This window comes from Sus scrofa, chromosome 14 (genome assembly GCF_054392235.1).
Source record: "Sus scrofa isolate SSC_HxYL_T2T_F1_AM1 chromosome 14, Sscrofa_HxYL_maternal_Yorkshire_Landrace_v2.0, whole genome shotgun sequence".
In the NCBI taxonomy this organism is placed as follows: Eukaryota; Metazoa; Chordata; class Mammalia; order Artiodactyla; family Suidae; genus Sus; species Sus scrofa.
This window is the reverse complement of record NC_139396.1, coordinates 33,850,589-33,865,894: the sequence shown is the minus strand read 5'-3', so window position 1 is coordinate 33,865,894 and position 15,306 is coordinate 33,850,589. Positions and strand designations below refer to the sequence as shown.

At 36.8% G+C, this 15,306-nt stretch overlaps 1 protein-coding gene across 7 annotated transcripts in view; it reads left to right on the top strand.

Annotated features, from left to right (window-relative positions):
* INTS9 (integrator complex subunit 9) overlaps window positions 1-15,306 on the top strand; it is a 115,631-nt gene that overhangs the window by 9,087 nt on the left and 91,238 nt on the right. For 2 of the 7 annotated variants that reach the window (XM_021072408.2, XM_084997785.1), the window contains exon 2: window positions 7,642-7,826. The exons of the other annotated variants lie outside the window; for them this stretch is intronic. The gene's annotated coding sequence lies outside the window, so the exon portion shown is untranslated. The remainder of the gene's footprint in view (window positions 1-7,641; window positions 7,827-15,306) is intronic. 7 annotated transcript variants of the gene reach the window in all.

The following is a 15,306-nucleotide window of genomic DNA, read 5'->3' as shown; positions in this document are numbered from 1 at the left end:
GGGCCTGGGCTTTTCTGGAAGGATTTTAACTTGACTAAGTCACTTTCTTTACCTGCAATTAATTAAAATCTCTTCAGATTTTCTATTTGTGCGTTCCATTTTTTAAAAATTGTGGTAAAATATATAGAACATAAAATTTACTGTTTTAGCCATTTTTAAGTGTACAGTTAAATGACATTAGGTACATTCACATTATTGTGCAGCCATAACCACATCCATTTCTAGACATCACTTAGCATAATAGCTTCAAGGTTCATCTGTGTTGTAGCATGTGACAAAATTTCCTTTTTAAGGCTAATATTTTGTTGTATACCACATGTCATTTATCCATTCATCTGTCAATGGACACTTGGGCTGTTTTCACCTTTTAGCTGCAGTGAATAAAGCTGCTCTGAACATGCATGTACACATTTCTGTTCAAGTCTCTGCTTTCAGAATCTTTGGGTTATATACCCAGAAGTTGAATTGCTGGATGATACAGTAATTCTAAGTTTAACTTTTTGAGGAACTAACATACTGTTTTCCATAGTGTCTTCACCCGCACAATTTACATTCCCACCAGCAATACACAGAGGTTCTGATTTCTTTTTTCTTTTTTCTTTTTTTTTTTTTTTTTGGCTTTTTGCCTTTTTTCTAGGGCCGCTCCCATGGCATATGGAGGTTCCCAGGCTAGGGGTCTAATCAGAGATGTAGCCGCCAGCCTACACCAGAGCCACAGCAACACAGAATCCAAGCTGCACACACCACAGCTCATGGCAATGCCAGATCCTTAACCCACTGAGCAAGGCCAGGGATCGAACCTGCAACCTCCTGGTTCCTAGTCAGATTTGTTAACCACTGAGCCGCAACGGGATCTCCAGAGGTTCTGATTTCTTTATATCTTCACCAATTGCCAACACTTGTCATTTTCTGTTTGTTTGTTTGTTTTCTGTAATAGCCATCCTAAGTGGTGTGAAGTAATACCTCACTATGGTTGGGTTTTTTTTTTTTTTTTTTTTTCTTTTTTTTGGCTTTTTTGCTATTGCTTGGGCCGCTACCGCGGCATATGGAGGTTCCCAGGCTAGGGATCGAATCAGAGCTGTAGCCACCAGCCAACGCCAGAGCCACAGCAACTGGGAATCCGAGCTGTGTCTGCAACCTACACCACAGCTCACGGCAACGCAGGATCCTTAACCCACTGAGCAAGGGCAGGGACCAAACCCACAACCTCATGGTTCCTAGTCGGATTCGTTAACCACTGTGCCACGACGGGAACTCCCTCACTCTGGTTTTGATTTACATTTCCCTGATGATTAGTGACATTGAGCGCTTTCTCGGTTTTTTTTAAAAAACAGTTAACACAATAATTAAACATTGTTTAATTTTTTTAACACAAACTGTACACAAGTTTTTTTAAAAAATGAAAAGATCCCTTACCACCTTTATCTTCCTCCTCCAGAGCAATGTTCAGTTTCTTATGTAGCCTTCAGAGATATTCTGTGGACTTATACACATCCTTTTTTTGTTTTTTACATAAATTGTGAGATACTGCCCACAATGCTTTTACATATTCCCCTTTCTTTTTTAGGTTAGAGATGCATCTTAGAGATCATTTCATATCAGTATTTAGAATGGCTTCATTTTATAAATCACTACATATCCATACTGAGTGAGTCTACATTTAGCAAAATCCTGGGTCATTTGTTTTCAATACTTGCATTTGAAACAATAAAATAATTTCAATAGCTCTTTCAAATATATTTTTTAATATATTTCTAGTAGGCACTTTGTCTTTTCATTCTCTAAAGGAGGAGTTTAGAATCCTGGATGTTAGGCTGGAAGATAAGAGTTCCACTACCCCCATATGCATCCCTCCCAACTGTTTGAAAGTCATTCATTGTTACTTAAGGTTTAGGGCATGGTTTTTGATGCAGATGTAAAACATAACATATGAAATTAGCATCAGTACATCTCAGAAATATGTTTCAACTATTGCTAGGAAAAAAAAAAAATCAGTTGCATAGTGTTACATTGTTTGGATATACCTACCATACCGTAGTTTATCTAACCAAGCCTTCCTCTAGGAGTATTAGGTTGTTTCCAATATTTTGTGATTAGAAATCATGTCACATCGATAATCTCTTTTGTGAGCATCTTTGTAAGTTTATCTGTAGGATACATTTCAAAGGGTGTATGCATTTTTTACTTCATTATATTGCCAAAATGCCCCCATAGCAACTTAGCAGATTACGCTCTTGCCAGCAGCACATCCCAATGCACCACTACAATGTTATCATCAAGCCGTCCTACTGTTTTCTCCCTGGAAAGTGAAAAAATAGTATGTCATTAAACTTTTTTGTTTTTCTCTCATTATGAATAAGTTGTGGAACATTTTTTCATATGTTTATAAAAGCATCTGCATTTCGATTTCCTTCTCAATCCTTCTCTTTCACTTGACCTATCAATATTACATTACTCAAGTATTTCACCTTCTATAGCTCTAGTATTTTAATATCTTGTACTTGTTCCCAGTCATTGTTCTTCACTTCAGAACTTTCCAGGCTGCTGTCACTTATTTTTCATATAATATTTGTAATTACGGTGTTTTCAATAAAGTTATTTTCATGTTTTGCTTAAGGAGAGAATTGACATTTCTTCCAACACATCATTAAGTCTAAGAACAAAAAATGTCTTTTCCTTTATTTAAACCTTTTTTTAAACATATCTTTATCTTTTTGGTTGTTACTATAATTAGAATCTTCCAGCATTGTTTACTTATAAGAAAGGCATTTCTTTTTTGCATTCTCTACACAGCCCTTTGTTAAATTTTCCTTATTTTAGTATTTAGTAGTTTTTCCATTTAATTCTCTTAGATTGTCAGGTGTATAACTTTGTAGGTAATTTTTTAACCTTTTTTTTTTCTTGCAGTGTAATTACATTGGCTTATACTTTGAAAATAATTTGGAATAGGAGTGGTGGTTGTAGGCATCTCTCTTCTTTTTCTGATGTGAGTGGACATGCTACTTGAATTCAACATGGCACTGTTATATTGGCTTTTGGCTTGAAATTTTTCGTATGTTTAAATTTAAGTACTATAGCTAGCTGCTTTCTTGTTTCAAAATTTTCTGCTCACTAATAAAGTGAGATTGTTTCACATAACCCAACAGTAAGTTATTTTTTAGGAAGAAGATCTATTTATGTTGCATTGTTTGTTCTGGGCAGTTAATTATATCTTGCAAGCATTTCCAGACATTGGAGAAAACAATGGTTTTTATAACTTAAAGTCAAGTCTTAGGTGGTGCATAGCAGACTCAGAAGTAAAAGACTTCTATGACCTTAAAAGAAAATTGCAAGGTTTCCTTAGAAAACAGGACTGCCAGAAATAGTTTCTATGTACTTAAGAGACAGACCTGATAAAGGCAAGAAGTGTAAACAAATCGTCTGTTAAAATAAACATAATTACCACACCAAAAAAATCTGCAGAAACAAAAAGTGGTCCAGAGCCTTTGCCAGTGGCTTATTTGTTTTAAGCTGTATTTGATTCAAGCTGCATAGATCCAGTAGAAGCTGTTGATGGCCAACTATGCAATAGTTAGAACTAGAAGAGAAGCCTTATGAAAAATCCATTGTTTGGGTATACAGCCTAACAGTGTTATTAATACTTTGTACGAAACCTTTGGTGCTGTGGGGCAAACCAAAGATGAGTGAGACAGACCTTACCTCTCAGTGGCTCACTATTCCATAGACACAGTGTACTGTGTATACTATTTATGAATGTGACTCAGTGTATGTGGTTTGAGCGGTAGACTGTGAAAAGGCAGTATCGAGGTATGTTAAGATTAGGATTATGAAAAATGAATTCCAGCCATAGAATCAGAATTTCCTAGGGAAGTAAAAAGATTTGGATTATGTTCATAGTTCTTAGCCCCTACCACCTCCCATGCACACACACAAAATAATAATAATAGCAGGAGTGAAAGGAAACTTTGAGATGTGTTGGCTATGTATATGAACTTGATGTATGATGGTTTCAGGGTTATATACTTATGCACAAACCCATCAAGTTATTTACACTAAATACATATACCTTCTCACATGTCAGTCATACCTCAATAAAGTGCTTTTAAAAAAGATTTGGAAGTGAGGTGTTCAGTTTCCCCAGAGGCATGCGTTTACACTTTATATATTTCTTGCTCTATAGCAGTGGGTACAAAAATGGACACATTTCAGTTCTCTCACATCCTTCTAATTCATTACTCCAGAATATTAACATTTTGTGTGTGTGTGTGTGTGAATATCTGAAAGGTTTGTACCTGTGACTGAAGCATGTGCTGCAGTTGGGGCCAGGGACGAAATTGCTGAGTGTATTAGGAACAAAAGTTAGAAAGGTAGATTGAAGCCACAGTGAGTGGTGGACTTTGAATACAAGACTTAGTGGTTTGAGAAGTAACAGAAAAAGGATTTTTTTTAAAAGAAAAAAATTTCCAGACAGTTTAAGAATTTTTAAATACCTAATGCCTTTAAATTCATCCTTTTGAAAATCTAGGACAAAAGTGTTAGAGTTGTTTTGTACACTTAAAGAAAAACTTTGGAATATGAATCAAAAAGTGTGATTCATCGCAGTTACAGAAAATATTTTTATTTATTTATTTATTTATTTTATTTATTTATTTTTTGTCTTTTTACCATTTCTTGGGCCGCTCCCGCGGCATATGGAGGTTCCCAGGCTAGGGGTCGAATCGGAGCTGTAGCCACTGGCCTACGCCAGAGCCACAGCAACGCGGGATCCGAGCCGCCCGCGTCTGCGACCTACACCACAGCTCACAGCAACGCCGGATCGTTAACCCACTGAGCAAGGGCAGGGATCGAACCCGCAACCTCATGGTTGGATTCCTTAACCACTGCGCTGCGCGGAGCCGAGAAGATACGGGGAGCCGAGGAAGGGAGCTTGCCTGAATGGTGCAATTCCGAGGGCAGGCTCCTAATCAGAAAAAGAGACCTGCCTGAACAGTGCAGTTCCGAGGACAAGCTCCTAATCAGGAAAAGGGGTCTGCCTGTACGGCACAATTCCGAGGACAGGCCTCAGAAGACAATAAGGCTCGCCTGCTGACATAGGTGAAAAACTAAATTTCCCAGGAAATAGTTTCCATTTTGTGTTGCTGAGTGGGGATTATTCCATGGATAACTTAGTCTTTTCTGTTATTCACTTGCTATTCAGTTTTCCTCAGTCTTTCCTGATTACTTATTATTCTTATTTCCCATTCTTATTTTCCTGCGGTGATTTGTGATTACAGAATTACAACAATAATATAAGAATTTCATCCTGAAGGACTTTCCCCTATTTTAGTCCAACTTAGTTAAAACATAGTGTTTATCTATTAACTAGTTATATAGTAAACTTTAGAGTTAGGATCTTAATGAGGTTCATAAAAGTTAGACATATATTATCCAAAAAACCTAGCTGTGAGTTTTGTCCTTGATTTTAAAAGCTTTTAAGTGATAGCTAGTTTAATTAAGTTGGTTTATATTTACTTACACTATCTCCCTGCCGTAACGCTTTGAAGATAAGCACCAGTCTACAAACAAGGTTTGTGAATGCCAAATTCTTGTGTCTATGGCCTCTTCAAAGTACTCACTAAGTTTAGTTAAGATAGAGATCTTAAAACATGTATAGCTGCTATACCATGTAATAGTTAACCAATGTACTTTCAACACTGTGATGTAATGTGTAGTGAAAAACTGTCTATATAATCAACCACTGTTGCCAATAAAATTTGAGCAGTCCAGCGCCCTGAAAGAAGGGACAAAGAGGCTGTCTCCATATTGTACATTTCCGCTGACGCCATCCATCTCCGATCGGGAAAAAAGTGTACACCCCCTGGCTGCCAGAGCTGGCCTCCGGCACTGCACCACAAGAGGAACTCCAGAAAATATTTTTAAAAGTGAAATATAATCAAAACAAGAAGCACTAGGGAGCTTAGCAAATGCATCGAAGTAAATCAAAATGAATTTCCTATTTAGGACAAGATTTTTCTATGTACCTTACGAGGACCTCATAAACAGTAACGGAATTCATAAATACATCAAAAAGTAAAAGTGATCTGGAGAATCACTGGGACCAGTTGATGTAAGTTGACTATGTAAGAAAAGAGCTCAAACAGGAAAAAGGAGAGAACAGAAACCCCCACTGATTCCTTGATGTTCATCTTCACTGAGAATGGGTGGGCATTCCTGCAAAACTGATAAATGCGCAGAATATTCTTGGTCATATCAATACATTGAGTAGAGATCAATCACTATGAGGTGTGATTCTGTCTTCAGGGTATTTTTTAAATGTAATTTTCATTCAGAAAAACCAGCGTAAATTTCAAGTGTACATACATTTTGATGACTTTTTATCTAGTTATGTGTGTGAATGTGTTCTCTTTTGTGTCTGGCTTCTAGAATTCAACAGATTGTTGTCCTGAAAGTTTTGAAGGATGAAATTATTGACTTGCTGGTTAAACTGTGTCACCCATCTATAAATAGCAGCTTGGAAGAGGACTGGCAAAGTGCCTGTGGGATCATCATCTCTTGTCTTCTTGAGGGGGCCTTGAGAAATCTAGCATGGCAAAACCTATTTCTGGGCCAAGCAAGCTGCTGCCTTTCAGTGGGAGACTGACTAAACTATCAGAGGTCTTCAGAGGAACTAAATAAAACTTGTTTCTTTAATTGACTTGAATTTTTAGAATGCTTTTCTCAAAATAAAAATAGCGATATTATAGAACCACTGTATACTCATAATTTTTTCTGAATATATTTGAAAGATATAAAGAAGAAAACGAAAATCACCTGTAATCTCACCACCAGAATAATCACTGTTTAACCTTTTGATCTGTAGTCTCCTGTGGTGGATGTGTGCGCTTATATCCTTCAGTCATTAACATTATAAATCTGTTAGAATTGATTCAGCTCTGAGAGATAGGAAGCCTGAAGTATGGCTTAAATGGTTTAGATGTATGTTTCTCCTTTATAAAGGAGGTCTGAGGGTAAAGAGTCCAGATCCATGATCATTGGAGACCCAAGCTCTCCCGCTAGCCTTCTGCCCTCCCATCTTCAGTATGTGGCTTACTGTCTGTGATCCAGTGTGACTTTACCAGCTCAGGCTAACAGATCTTTTTTTCTAGTCAGCAGGAAGGAGGAAGGGGCCCGTTCCCTTTGGTAGTTTCTCAGAGTTACACACACCGCTTTGGTATATTCTTCCTCACCAGAGTTTAGTTACATGACTACACCTAGTTACAAGAGAGGCTGGGGAATCTTTGTTCCAGGTGGCGATAATTCCAGCTGAGATTTGGGGTTCTCCTATAAAAGGGCAAAGGGGAATACAGATTCTGAGACAGCTGTTTCTGTTAAAAGCCTTTCCATTTTGAATATTGGCTCATTTTGAACTTTTAGAGGATTACATTGTATGGATTTGTTCTATGTCCGAACATTTGGTTTCCATTCCCTACTGCCCCACACAATGCTGAAGAGAATACATTTTTATTTGTATTTTTTACACCCATCTGGGTATTTGCTTAGTGTAAACTTCTTAAGTAAAGTGCTATATGTAAACATTTTAAATTTTGATTCGATATTGCTCTTCAGAAATTCTTTCATTTTCAGAAAGACTCTTTCTTTCAGTTTCTGTATCCAGGAGTTCCCGTCGTGGCGCAGTGGTTAACGAATCCAACTAGGAACCATGAGGTTTCGGGTTCGGTCCCTGGCCTGGCTCAGTGGGTTAAGGATCCGGCGTTGCCGTGAGCTGTGGTGTAGGTTGCAGACGTGGCTCGGATCCTGCGTGGTTCTCCCTGCTGCCATGTCTATAGGTCAGTATTACATAGTTAGGGAAGAAAAAGCTACGTCTTCTCTCCAAAGGACCCAGATGGTAGAGGCAAATGAACGCTCTTTACTGGTCCCTGACTTGTTACTGGTAATACTAGTAAACTTTTTGGTTTAAGATCCTTTCCAAAACATTGATGAAAACCTGGGTTTTATCTCCAACGTAAATAAATGCATGTGAAGAACCCAGCATGAAGTGTTAGATAAATGGTATGTATTTTTAGAAACTTATTCTCTAAACCAAGAGCTGTTTGTAAATTCATTTCTTTCAAAGTCTTAAGTGACTAAAAGGAATGTGAGCTTTTCCCCTGCTTCACGCAGAAGCACATTCATTCAAAGGTTGAATTGGGCGTATTCTTCTCTGTGCTGATAGGCATTGTGTTGCTCATCTTCCCTCTGCATGGAACAGTCTTGTCAGCGTTGAGTCTGCTCAGTTCGGTAACTCCCTTCCAAATTACCTACAAAGGTGCCACAGGGAATGCCCTACTAACCATAGTATCTCTCTGCTCTCTCCTCGTGGTTGACTGTGACATCCAGATTTGTTTGGCTCTTGAACCTTGAACCAGTGCTTTTATCTGTGACTTGAGGGGTTGTGAAACATTTTTAACATGCCTGTAATAAACTCCTGTCTTTCTCTGTATTAATATTAGACTAATAAGTGTTTAATATTGATGTTGATCCTGTTAGCCACTTGACAAGCTTTACCATTTTGTTAACCCTTTTTCTTCTTTCTTGCTCATTGTCATTCCTACAGATTTGCAGCTATTTGTATAGATTGTCCTTCAGTTGCCTCTACTGTTAAATAATTCATCCCATAAATGATTCTTATCATTTCTATATCCTTTCTCCTTTTAAAATTATTTTTACCTTTATCACAGTCATGTGTTGCTTTTTACAAGCACTTTAATCACTCTGACGGCTCTTGTTCTCTGAGATGTATTGGGTTAATAATGCTCATTAAACACCTGAACACCAACCACAAATAAACAATACAAAACAAAAGCAAAAAGCAGTGCATAGGTCAATCATATATGACCTTTAACACAATTCCTTTTGGGTGGTTGTGGGGGCACAGCTTTTGTTCTAGAGGGAAGATGTGTTCATAATTTATATGAAAGATTAGGTTTAGAGTAGTGCGTTATTTATTATTATTGTTAGCTATTTCTACCCTTGACTATATCTTTTATAGTCCTTATTTCCTTTCCTCCAGATGCTGTTACCTCTTTCTTCTCAACCTCCTTTAAAACTTTGTTGCCAACAGACACCTCTGGTACTTGCTCTTTAGTCCAAAAATGAAAAAGGGTTTTTTCTGATTTCTAAAAGAAGTTAATGTTTTTAAAAAGAAGAAGGCAGGAGTACAGAAGTACCTGAAGTAGAGAGTGAAAATTCCCATATGGTCAACCACCCTCACCCCTATAGTAACCACTTTTGCCAGTTTCATGTATATGTGCTCCCAGTCTTTTTATTTTTAAACTAAAAAAAATGTATATATATGTAAATGTATGTATTGACATAAATGAGATTATATACATAACTCTCTGAACTTTTTTTCCACCAACCATACTTTTTAACGTTTTAAAAGTTGTGTTGCCAGACAGCCAACAATGTTCCCAAGCCCACCCCTATTTTCCCTCCCTCACCCAAAAGATTGACTGTCAACACACCCATCCTTTGTGAGCTTCTGTTCAGGGTAGAGGGGGTGGCTGTTTATGACCACTCGCTACTTCTTTACTCATTTTCATGGAAAGCCAAGTCAGAAAACAGGGTAAGCAAGAGGGACCAGTCGCAAGTGTCAGTTACCCAGCTGTGTGTGATATTTAGCCCCTCTCCAACCAGAAAGTGGTTTCTCTGTGTTCACCATGCGTGCCACAAATTTGCTGCTCAAGTGGAAAATTAGCCCTCTGTTTTATCCAGCTGTGTAGTCAGTTTGACAGTGAGTGTGATTGGCACCTTTAACAGCTCTCCACCAAGATGGGATCAAGCGACAAAGTGGAGGAAAGTGAAAGATTACCAAATAAAATTGAAATGTATTTATAGAAATCTCTAAGTGTTGGAGGACCTGGCCCCAAATTCTTAGCAGGGGCAGTCATTCCAAATTAGGCAAATTTGGCTCAATGGAAGCCAGTTTAACTCAGGATGTTGTGGTATCAGGCAGGGGTCCATAGAGTGTGTGTCCCCTTTTCTTGCCACACTCAGGATCTTCTTTATACACCCTGTTAGGGGCCTGGGGTATCCAGTGAGCTGCTGTGACTGATGGCGGTATGTACTCAGGTGTGTTGGTGCAGAGAAAAGTTCACAAGCCTTGGAGGAGCTTGGCTTCTCATTTTTAAAAGAGGTATTGGGACTAGATGATCTTAGAATTCCTTCCAGCTTATATATCATGTAATGTCTTACATTTTCAGGGAGGTAGTTGTAAAAGAACACAATGGCATAGACACATCTTGATGATGGGTTATATAAAATACCAAAGAGTTTTGCTTGACCCAGTGAAATGATAGAATAATGAGGAACAACATTTTCATGTTAAAAGAGAGCTTAGAAATAATCTATTCAGGTCTCCTCAATTGTCAAATGAAGAAATTTGAGGCCCCCCAAATTAGGGATTCATTTGGACTAAAACCAATGTAGATGCAATGCTAGAACTAATACTTTATACCTAGGTTAAATGAGATGTTAGATGATGGGGTGTACAGCCCCGCAATAAAATCTGACTCTGGTTTAAGCTAAAAGTAGATTTTCACTTTGGAAAACAGTTTGGTAGTTTCTCGTAAGGTTAGACGTATATAACCCAACAATTCCACTCCTAAATATTTACCTAAGGGAAATGAAATTATGTACACCTCCAGAAAAACCTGTAGGGAAATAGTTATGGCAGCTTTATTTATAATTGTTAAAGACTGAAAACAATAACCCAAATGTTTATCAGCTTATGAACAGTATCAGTAAGCAACTGTGGTACATTCATGCAATGGAATGCTTCTTAGCAATAAAAAAAGAATGAGCTATTGATATATGTAACAGCAAGAATGGCTCTCAAAAGCATTACATGGAGTTCCCATCATGGGGCAGTGGAAATGAATCCAACCAGTAACCGTGAGGTTGCAGGTTCCATCCCTGGCTTTGATCAGTGGGTTAAGGATCTGGTGTTGCAATGAGCTGTGGTGTGGGTCACAGACGTGGCTCGGATTCTGTGGCATGGGCCGGCAGCTGTAGCTCTGATTCAGCCCCTAGCCTGGGAACCTCCAAACGGTATGGTGCAGCCCTAAAAGGGAGAAGAAAAAAAAAAAAAGTATTGTACTAGTAGTGTATTAAATTTCCAGTTGCTCTGCATCCTGGCCAACACTTGTCAATTTTGACCCTTCCAGTAAGAGTATAGTGATACCTTACTGTGGTTTTAATTTGTATTTCTCTTACGAATTCGTGTTTAGCATCTCTTCATTTGCCATTCATATGGTTTCTTCAGTGAGTGCCTCTTCACATATTTTACCCATCTTTATTGTGTTGTTTGTGCTGTTACTGAGTTGTAAGAATTCTTTTTTAAATAAAACAGATTAAAATATTTTACTAAAACGAATTTATTTTCTAAGTTAGAAATAGTTACATTTATGTATCATAAAATTGATCAACAAGGGGAAAATGAATCTCTTGTGATAAACACAAAAATCTGAAATGGGTCAGGGAACTACATTCTTATATTAACATTCAATTTGTTTTTTTTGTTTTGGCTGGAATTGTGAGAATTCTTTTTAATTTTCTATTTTGAAGTTCTTTTATCAGATATGTTTTGCTAATATTTTCTCCCAGTCTCTGAGCTATCTTTCATTTTCTTAAGAGTGTCATTTGAAGAATTTTTAAATTTTGATTAAATCCAATTTATAGGCTTTCTTTTATAGTTCTTATTCTTTGTCTAATATAAGAAATCTTTAATTAACTTTCCCTCTGTTTTTCAGGAATTGCCGTATCCAGTACCGTATCCACCAGCCACATGTGGCTGTTAATTTTAAATTGTATTTTATTTTTATTTATTAGTTAATTATTTTGGCTTTTTAGAGCTGTATCCATGGCTTATGGAAGTTCCCAGGCTAGTGGTTGAATCAGAGCTACAGCTGCCGGCCTATACCACAGCTCGTGGTAACACTGGATCCTTAACCCACTGGAGAGGCCAGGGATCAAACCCGAGGCCTCATGTCATGGTTCCTAGTTGAATTCGTTTCCTGTTGAGTGCCACAACAGGAACTCCTTAAATTGTATTTTAATTAAACTTTAAATTAAAAGCCGATAATTAAGTTATTGGGGAAATTTTAAATATGTTCAAAAGATGTAAAACAAAATTTTAAAAAAGACGTATGAATTTTGTCACTGAGATACCACATTTTTTTTAAATGTTAAAAAGTACTAGCATACAACTTCTCAGGGATGCAGAAATGACTGTGTCGGAATTTTTTTTTGTTTTAGTTTTTGTCTTTTTAGGGCCGTACCAGCGGCACGTAGAAGTTCCCAGGCTAGAGGTTGAATCAGATCAGCAGCTGCCAGCGTAGACCACAGCCATAGCAACACCAGATCCAAGCTGTGTTTGTGACCTGCTCACGGCAACATCGGATCCTAAACCAACTGAGCAAGGCCAGGGATGGAACTGGGTCCTCATGGATACTAGTCAGTTTCATTTCCACTAAGCCATAATGGAAGCTCCTGTGTCAGTAGTCTTAATTAACTAATTGAAAGCTCTTCCTTCTTGATCTATTCCAAGCTGTCTCTCTCAGATGTAACCTAACAGGGGTCAGGTAGTGGTACAACAGGGAAATAATATTGAGAGAGAAATTAGAAAAGATGGCTCAAAAGAACTATAGTCAGTTTTTTGTTTTTTGTTTTTTGGGTTTTTTTTTGTCCTTTTGCCATTTCTTAGGCCGCTCCCGCGGCATGTGGAAGTTCCCAGGCTAGGGTCAAACTGGAGCTATAGCTGCTGGGCTACGCCATAGCCACAGCAATGCAGGATCTGAGCTACCTCTGTGACATACACTGCCTCTCACAGCAACGTTGAACCCTTAACCACTTAGCAGGGCCAGGTATCAAACCCATGTCCTCATGGATACTAGTTGGGTTCATTATCTCAGATCCCCACAATAGGGGGGTTAGTCACTTTTATATCTATATCATATAGTCACTTTTGTATCTAAGATTTTTGAATTTTTTTCATTCAATTATCCATGTTAAATCTGTCGCTCTTCGTATAATACACTATGATAGTTTTTCTTATTTCTAATATAATAGTAGAATGATTTAAGAGAGGTATTTAGAACTTATATTTGTTTGAGTATGAAATCAGTCTGTTATTAACTATGTGACCTTGGCCTTGACATTTGAGTTAGTATCAATTGTATTAACTTTATTCAGTCTTTGGGAAAGAGCTAATTAAATATTGGATAGAAAATATTTGTCAGTAATTCTTATTGTCAGTGAAGGTAATTCATACAAGGTTATTTTCAATTCTTATTCCTAAGTGAAGGTCTACTTTTATTTTTAGAATTCCTTTTCAAGTGTCAGCATTGATGTGTATTTTTATGAATATGTATATTTTATAAATATAGCTTTCATATTAATATAACATTTCTGGTAATTAAGTAATTATCAATACATTTGAAATTTTTTTCATAAAATTAAAAAGCCTTACTGAATCTTGTTAGAGACATGTTTTGTCAAACTTCATAAGACCAGAAAGCACCAAGGAATTTATTAAAGTTACTAAAATAATCTCAGAAATTTAGACAAAAATCTGGGAGTTTGTTTCTTTCCTTCCCCCCAAGGCAGTATCTTGTTGAATCATCTTTCTCGTGAGGTAGCATTCTCACTTTATTCCATTTTCACTGCCATGTCAGTGATTATAAATCTTGTTCACTTTGCATCAGGACAATTATAGTAGCAAAATGAAAAATCACTAGTAGTTCCTTGAAAATGAGCACAGTTCCTTGAAAATTATCAAGTATACCTCACAAATGCTATACTACTGCTAAAATATTTGGACATTAAGATCTCTTAGGTTTTATTTTTGTACCATGTAACTTTTGTCATAAGGAAAAGAGCACTACAAATTTTGACAATTGTAGGAAAGGTATAGTTACATAATCCTAATGTCTGCGGAAGTATCTGATAACAATACAAAAAAGGCACTCTTGCCTTCGTTACCACCATTAAATAGATGTTAATAGTTCGCCTTTTTTTAAAATTAGATGTCCTTCCTCCCCTCCCCACTTTTTTAAAGACGTAAGTTACATCTAAAGCTAAGATCCCTGACCTTCACTTTTCTTCCCTCTCCAGAGGTTACTACTTTCCTCCAGTTGAAGTGTCTCATCCCCATGATGCATTTATTAGTTTTGTGTATGTTAAGGTGTGTATATATTCAGCATTATTAAGTATTGCCAGATTATCCTCCAGAGTGATTATACCAGTTTATACTTCATTTTGACTGCATTCTTTCCGATACATAATATCATCAGTCTAATTTTAGGTAAAGGATTGTCTTACTTTGCATTTCCATAATTCCAGTAGTATTGAGCTTCATTGTATCTTTATCATTGACCACTCTTGTTTCCTCATTTCAATTGGGTTTTTAAATCTTATTGTTGTTGAGTTGTATAAGCTTTTTATACTGAATAGGTTGCTGATGGTTTTTTTTAATAACATGTATTGGAAATATCTTTTCCCAATCTGGCTTGTGTTTTCACTCTGTTAATAGCATCTTTTGAAGATTTTTATTTTAAAGTACCACAGTCAAATATATGAATCTTGGTCTAGAGGTTTGTGCTTCTTGTCTTTTAAGAAATTCTCCACTATCCCAGAGTGATAAGTTATTGTCATCTTTTGTTTTATTTTTCATTATAGGTTGTAAAGTTTTTGTCTTCATATCTTAAGTATTTAGGTCATCTGAAATTAATTTTTTATATGGTGTGAAGTTAATTTTTTTCCAAATGGGTTATAAACTTTCCCAATACCATATATTGGTAATGCTACTTTTATCATGTGTCAAACTCCTAGACATGTATGTGCTTCATTTCTTTATCCTTTTCCATTGGTCCATTAGCTATCCGAATGCAACATCCTACTGTTAATTATGTTGTAGTAAGTTGTACTATCAGAAAATGTAAGTCCCCTGTCAACATTGTTCCTTAATATTTTTTAGGTGATTATAGCCCTGACTCTTTCATATGATTCTTAATTTCCATAAAAAGTAGTTTAGTGAGATCTGTGCTTTTTTTTAAAAATAGATTTATTTTAAGGAATTGGCTCGCTTTATGTATAATGTAAGAAGCTTACAACAGAATACATCCAAGTCCCCTCTCCCATCCTTTGTGCTATGGTGGTCACACATTTTATTTTCATACGTGTTATAAACTCCACCATATGTTGTTGCCATTTTACCTTTAAACAGTTAATTATATTTTTAAACAATTTTTAAAAGAAAATCAGGTTTTT